The sequence below is a fragment of the Aulonocara stuartgranti genome (assembly GCF_965226115.1).
Source record: "Aulonocara stuartgranti genome assembly, chromosome: 5".
Taxonomy (NCBI): Eukaryota; Metazoa; Chordata; class Actinopteri; order Cichliformes; family Cichlidae; genus Aulonocara; species Aulonocara stuartgranti.
This window is the reverse complement of record NC_138943.1, coordinates 20,892,545-20,900,000: the sequence shown is the minus strand read 5'-3', so window position 1 is coordinate 20,900,000 and position 7,456 is coordinate 20,892,545. Positions and strand designations below refer to the sequence as shown.

General features: G+C 36.0%; 1 long non-coding RNA gene across 4 annotated transcripts; it reads right to left on the bottom strand.

Annotated features, from left to right (window-relative positions):
* Window positions 1–2,176: 2,176 nt before the first annotated feature.
* Window positions 2,177–3,576, bottom strand: LOC309707110. Of its 4 annotated transcripts, none has more exons than XR_014276913.1 (4): window positions 3,486–3,576; window positions 3,142–3,318; window positions 2,845–2,952; window positions 2,177–2,328 (listed from the first exon to the last, which is right to left on the bottom strand). It is a non-coding gene; the product is annotated as an uncharacterized lncRNA (long non-coding RNA). The 4 variants fall into 4 exon arrangements; XR_014276915.1 differs by lacking the exon at window positions 2,177–2,328 and adding an exon at window positions 2,654–2,726; XR_014276914.1 differs by lacking the exon at window positions 2,845–2,952.
* Window positions 3,577–7,456: the final 3,880 nt, after the last annotated feature.

Genomic DNA, 7,456 nt, shown 5'->3' with positions numbered 1-7,456 from the left:
ACTTAAATTGTAAGAATAACTTTTACTACATAAATAAAACCAAACTGCACTGAACTGAAATCATAAAAAAAAAATTTCTTCATTCCTGTTTCAGTCACATTGGTGATCCAGTCAGAGAGTGACTGAAGAAAGACATTTGTCACTTAAAGATTCTTACTCTATGTGTTCATTCAGCTTTCTGTTAGACGAGCTGAGACAGGAACCAGAGTGACAGATGAGCCTGCCATAAAAAACAAGGAAAGAAAAACATATTTCCATCACAAGGTATAGGCATCATAATGTCCTCATAGTTTCCACTTTGAAGCAAAAATGTGTCACATGTGATTTACAGGTAGACCTAAAATACATTTCTGACATAGAAATATAAAACAAACATTATTAAAGAACAACATAAATCACAGTAATTGAAGTTTTAAAAATGCTATGGTGTGTGGAAGCTAAAATAAAGTCTAATATAGATAAAGCAAAGATATGATGACACTATAACGTGTTGTAAAAGTAATCAACTTTTTCTCTCCATTAATGTATGCAAGGTGCTTGAACAAAACAAATCACAAGAGTTATATTCAACCCTCTGGATAATTGTTCAGTTAGCTATTAGCTCACGTTGGAACATTACATTTGTGTGATAAATGCATGTTTTTAATCTTAAATAAATCTTTGATATTACTGAAGGAAAACCTTCATTCCTTGGTGTGACTTTCTTGAGGATAGTGAAGGATGAGAAACGTGGAAGCAGGATACTCATAAATTTGATTTTGGCTAAAAGGGGTCAAAAGTCTTAAACAGATGAGCTAACCCCTTAAAGTAACCTGTAACAGCATTTTATCTACTCTGCATCACAGTTTAACAACCTGTGGGTATTTGGGGTTGATTACAGCTGGTAGCAGAGTAATAATTTGTAGAAGTATGTTTCCTTTACACTGATATTCAGTTTTATAAAACACTTTATACTTTTTACTTTGTATTTCATAACATTTTAGAAGGATTTAATTTGTGGTGCTCATATAGTCAATTCAAAGCTGCAGTTACTCGTTGTTATTAATATACACTGTTATCAGTATATTGGTACCACTTTACAATAAGGCTCCCCTTATAGATGCTAATAAATAGTTTATAGCTATATTATTAATTAATTTGTAAATGCTTTATAAACCATTATTAATGGTTTATTATGCATTAGTTAAGGGTGAGAAAGAGGAAAAAAACTGACCGGTTTCTTGCCAAATAGTGAGCCAAATGTGTTCACCTATATATTTCATCTAGAGTTGCTATATTAAACATTTCAGACTAAGTTACTATCCTGTAAGCACAATCAGCATTTGTAAACATATTTTTTATCATATAAAATTGTACTTCAGAAATGCATTATAAATATCTACAACTATCAATCGGAGCTTTGTTGTAAAGTGTAAAGCATAAAACCATTTATTAATGAATAATAAATATTTATAAATGCCAAATGGGAGCCTTATTGTAAAGTGTAAAGCATGACACCATTTATTTATGACTAATAAACATTTATAAATGCCAAATGGGAGCCTTATTGTAAAGTGTAAAGCATAACACCATTTATTAATGACTACTAAACATAAATGACAAAAGATAGCTTTGTCGTAAAGTTTAAAACATGTCAACATTTATTAATCACTAATAAACATTTATAAATGCCAAAAGTGAGTCTTAAATGTATAATGTCACCATTTATAACACTTAGACCTAAATTACAATCAGTGCTTGAAATAACATTTAACTACTGTCAAAAATGGCAATGTATTGTAAGAGTAACACATGTAAAATTAAATGTGTTTTTTAAAACACCAAACAGTCACCCACTCCAAAAAAAGTTCATGCCAGACTGGTTCAAACTGGAAATATTTTTTGTATGTCCTTAAATAAGCGTCCCAGTGGTCCATCAGGGTGTCGCGAACCAAGCCAAGATGACCACTCAAGAACCATCAGGTGTTCCTCCAGCAACTTCTCAGTGCGATTTCCTCTTAGTCTACGGACATGTCCTTTGATGGTCATCCAAGCCCTTTCGATATGCTGTGTATGACTGCCAGATTGAGGATCTACAAACCACCTGCTGTGATTTACAGTGTAATGTCTGTACCCTATGTTTGTCAAAACATTCTTGTAGGCTCTCCACTCATCACTGATAATGGTACTACCCAACTTAACATGCTGTCTGATCAGAGGAACAAGGTGGCGCCTTGATCGTTTTTCAACAAGTTTTAACACGAGCCTTCGCCTTTTGTCTTTAATTCCCATCATTCCAAATACCCATTTCTTCCTTTTCCATGCATTTCCAAAGCGTCCACGTGCATACTGAAAACAAAAAGAATAAAATTAAACAGAATTAAAATGAAAAAGAATAAAATTAAATATCTACAAAGAAACATTCAAAAAGATGGTTGCTTCTACTAATTTCTTTTACTTATGGTAAAGGTTTCCATGTTTAGAGGACACAGTCAGATCTGCATTGATTCTAACAAACCTGTCTGAGAGTTTACCAACCTTTCGCTGATGACCTTAGACAGCTTTCATCTATAACCACAAATTCTCTGTCACCACCAAGACGGTGTCCATTGTTTATTCTGTGTCTTTTAATTGCACGTATACAAACATGTCGAATGTGTCTTGCCATGCTACCTAGTGTTCTGGAGCTGCCAGCCACTTCATCATCGATCATATCTACTTGTCTGAGCCTGAGCCCTTGTGAAAATCTGTGATAGAAATTGAGGCAATTATTACTTACTGAGGCCCTAATTTTATTTCACAAGTCTCGTATTGGTGTTCAATTATGAAAGGTGCATTGCTATTAATGTCTACATCTACATATACCTGTAAATGAACTTCATCCAACTGAAAAGAGATGTTTTTGATTTCTCAAAGAGGGAGCCAGTTCTAATTGTTCTGGAAACTTTCCTATGACTTGCTCTTTTGCAGCACCTGAGAACATATCAATGAGTTAAGTAAAGAAATGGACCCTTAAACAAGAGCATTAATTGAAAAGATAATCACAAAATTAAGTATGAAGAAAATAATAATGAAAAGAGGTTAATGCTCCCTCTTGCATTGATAACCGAAATATTTTGTTATATTTACTACATGCACTACATTATCATGCATTATACATACCACATATATTGGTCTTTCTTCACCACGGAAATCATTTTCATCTTATGGTGACAAACAGGACATCTAAGCTTCTTTTTTAGCAGGTGTTTCTTCTGCAGCCATTTAATGAGCCTTAGTGCCTTATATTTAGTTTGTTTTCCTTCTATTCTGGCGCGCAATCTCATTCCCAAAGACATTCTGGTGGAAAAAAAATGAGTAATTTATTTTATTATCACCTCGAAACACCGTAAAATACTCTATGGGAGTCTAGTGCAAATCGGTTCAGAGTTAAAGAACTTCACATGCTATATAAAACAAGCCCTATAATCAAAAATAGTCCCACGCAAAAAAGAGGATTGTCTCACCTGTTATAATGTATCTCCGACTTTGTTATGTAGATCTAACCCGCTGGATTCATGCTAAAAAAATATGTTCTGCTGCCAAAGGGAGGGAAAACAAATTTAATTTAAACGCAGAGGAGCTTATACAACCATCCAATCACAGTTAACTTTATTAAGGAAAGCCCCTCCTCTCAGAGCGCGACAGGCAGTGGAGCGCTCTGGAAGGTCAAGCCAAAGGGGCACGAACAGACACACTGAAGGCGCTCGTTCAAGTTGCTGCACCATGGATGGAGCAGAAGATAAAAATTTGTGTGCGTCTGCGACTTACACAGTTAGCACACGTTCGAAGAGATACAAAAAGCAGAGACTGGATGATCTAGATTGCACTAAGCCAACGACGTCAGCAGTTAGACATGAAGGTGAGTATAATGCTAGCTAGCTAGCTACCGAGCCATTTGGCTGCTAGCTACAGTGGCTAACTAACATCACATAACATGTGAATAGCTCTATTACTATTGGTTATTCCAAACGATTGATATCACTTAGTTGTATATTTTTAGTTTTGTTTATGTGCATCATTAAATTTATATTAAACACCCTGGTAAGGCAGTACACATAAGAATTATTTGCCTTGTTTTAGAAATGTCTGAACCACCACATGTGTATATAACATAATTTTTACAAAGTGGCTTTTTATAAATTCAAGTTGTAACCGTTTTTAATCAATATTTTATTTGAGTTTCCCAAGTTTAGATTATAAATTATTTTAGTATTGTAATTTAATAATTGTTTGTTCTTTAGATTCTTCTTCTAATCCTGCCCCTACTGCAACTGCCCTTCTTAACAAGGAGCGAGAGAAACTGACTTTTCTTAAGGAGGAACTGGAGCGCGACACCCTGATGGACCACTGGGACGCTTATTTAAGGACATACAAAAAATATTTCCAGTTTGAACCAGTCTGGCATGAACTTTTTTTGGAGTGGGTGACTGTTTGGTGTTTTAAAAAACACATTTAATTTTACATGTGTTACTCTTACAATACATTGCCATTTTTGACAGTAGTTAAATGTTATTTCAAGCACTGATTGTAATTTAGGTCTAAGTGTTATAAATGGTGACATTATACATTTAAGACTCACTTTTGGCAATGTTTAATATAGCAACTCTAGATGAAATATATAGGTGAACACATTTGGCTCACTATTTGGCAAGAAACCGGTCAGTTTTTTTCCTCTTTCTCACCCTTAACTAATGCATAATAAACCATTAATAATGGTTTATAAAGCATTTACAAATTAATTAATAATATAGCTATAAACTATTTATTAGCATCTATAAGGGGAGCCTTATTGTAAAGTGGTACCAGTATATTAATAATGTACTTGATTGGTCTAAAGTGCATTATAGTAAACTCACTCCAGTAAGCTTAAAAATGGAGAAATTATAATGAGTAAACATAAAATTCTTGATAAAAATATTCTGATTTTCTGACAATAGTGTTGAGATAAAGTTTAGGCCTTCAGTTTGTCTGAGCATTACAATAACTAAGTACATGATGTGGTTTAAAATTGACATTTTATTTTCATGTCATCCAGCAACAGACACAGTTAGATACATTAATTTTTTGGACAATGATACATTTTTCGGTGCACCACCACAGTGGATTTTAGACCAGATAATCAATATCTAATTGGAGTGCCGACTTTCAGCTTTAATTCAGTGGGTTTAAATTTCTGAGTTAACTATTGGAGATACATCGTTCTCAGAAGTACTCGGACAATTAAGTGATAAACTGTTTCAAGGTCAAGTAAAGCCTGCTTACTTGTTATTTCAAACTAACTAATCAGATAAAAGATCTGGAGTTGATTTCAGGTCTTGAACTTTCATTTGCTATTGTTAACTGGAATTCTAAACATGCGGTCCAAAGACATGTCCATGTAAGTAAAGAAAGCCATCATTAGGCTGAACAATCAAAATAAACCAGTCCGAGAAACAGAAAAAGGAGTGGCCAAATCAGCAGTCATGTACACTCTAAAATGGAACCAGTGGAGCAAGGTCATTAGCGTTTATTAATCATGTGACTGCTGATAGACGTAGCAGGGTGGATTGTGAAGTATACAGGGTTATACTCTCTGCTCAAATTCAGCCAAATGCCGCAAAACAGTTTACACAGTATTTCACAGTGTGAGTGAATGATGACACAAAAGGAAAAAAAGAAATAGTTTCTCAGGGCAAAGAAATGGGATATTCTTCAGTTGCCAAGTCGGCTATCTGATTCCAGCCCCAAAGAGCGTGCTTTTTATTTATTAGATTCAAAACTGAATGCAGCAGCTGAAGGTAGCTGCAGTAAAAGGCCTAACGGAGCATCTCAGTGAAGGAAACACAGCACTTGGTAATGTCCATGGGTTCTACACTTCAAACTGTCCCACAGACCTTACATTTAAAACTACTTCAGGTTGTCCACATCATTTTGTGCTTCTAAAAACAGGAGACTGTATATGATAATAGAGTCCAACACTTAGCTGTGTTTTGTTGTTGCTGATTCCTTTCACTATTTGATATGTTTTCTGGTGTTTTTGTGTTAAGATTTAGCTGCTGAAACAGATGAACTGATTGATGCCTCGGTGCTCATCTTCAAGGTTCTCTCTTTCAAATGTTAAATTTAAAGAAAGGTTTCAATAGATATCCAACAACAGCTACGATCTAGAGAGGTACAACTAACACAATAACTTAGATCCCTGTCACCCAACATATAGAGCTCTTACCTTAAAGACCTCATAGTACTCTTACCACATACTGACTGTTTCCAGCACTCGCCTGCAGCCTGTGAAAATATTTTACACTTTTTTATTGTGAAGGTCTCCTCCACAGGTCTCAAATCTCTCCTTCATGACCCCTCAGTCTCTACTTCCTGCGCTGCTGTCTTTGACAGGTTTGAGCCCGTGACTCTCTTCTCTTTAAAGGAGATTTTTGGTCGTTTTAAGCCTGCAGGGTCTCCAAGGATGTCCCTCCTCGACTCTTAAAAGAGGTGTGACCAGCAGTTGGACCTTTGGTTCTTGAGCTGGTAAAACACAGTCTGATGTTAGTTTGATGCCCTAAAGATTTTAAACATGCTCTAGTCAAACCCCTGATTAAAAAACCTGCTCTTGATCCTGCAATTTTTGCAAATTACAAGCCTATCTCCAAACTACCTTTTCTTTCCAGAATTCTTGAAAAGATAGCTCACAGCTAATTAATGACATTCCTGGAAAATGATTTAGACGTTTTCCAATTTCCAAGTTTTTAATGACATATTTTTAGCTACTGACGCTGGGAACTGTGTTGTTCATGTGCTTTTAGATTTGATGGCTGCGTTTGATACAGTGGATTGTGCCATTTTACTCTCTTGTTTGGAGCACCGGGTGGGCATTAGGGGCACAGCACTGGAGTGGTTCAGGTCCTGCTTGGCTGGGTGAACTTTTTGTGTCTGTCTCTGTGACCATGTGTCGTCCTCCGCTCCTCTCTTGTGTGGTGTCCCACAGGGCTCAGTTCTAGAGCCCCTCCTCTTTTCTTTGTATCTGGTCCCTCTTGGTTCTATACTGAGAAAACATGGCATTGCATTTCATCTCTATGCTGATGACTGTCAGATCTATGTCCCTCTAAAGAAAAAAGGCACATATTCCATACAGCCATTACTTCAGTGTCTTGATGACATTAGGGTTGGATGTCTCTTAACCTTTAAAAATTTAATGACAAAAAGACTGAGGTGATGGTTTTTGGTAGCCCCACTGAGACCCCCAATGTGTTTTTAGATACCTTGGCCCAGTATAATAAGCCATCTGTCACAAACCTGGGAGTCAAAGTGGACTCTGAACTGAAGCTTGACAGTTGGATTAAAGCTTCTTTCATCTTAGGCAGCTGGTTAAAATAAAGCCAGTTCTTTCACAGCAGCACTTTGAGACAGTTATCCACGCCTTTGTTAGCACCTGATCTGGATTACTGTAATGCACTTTATA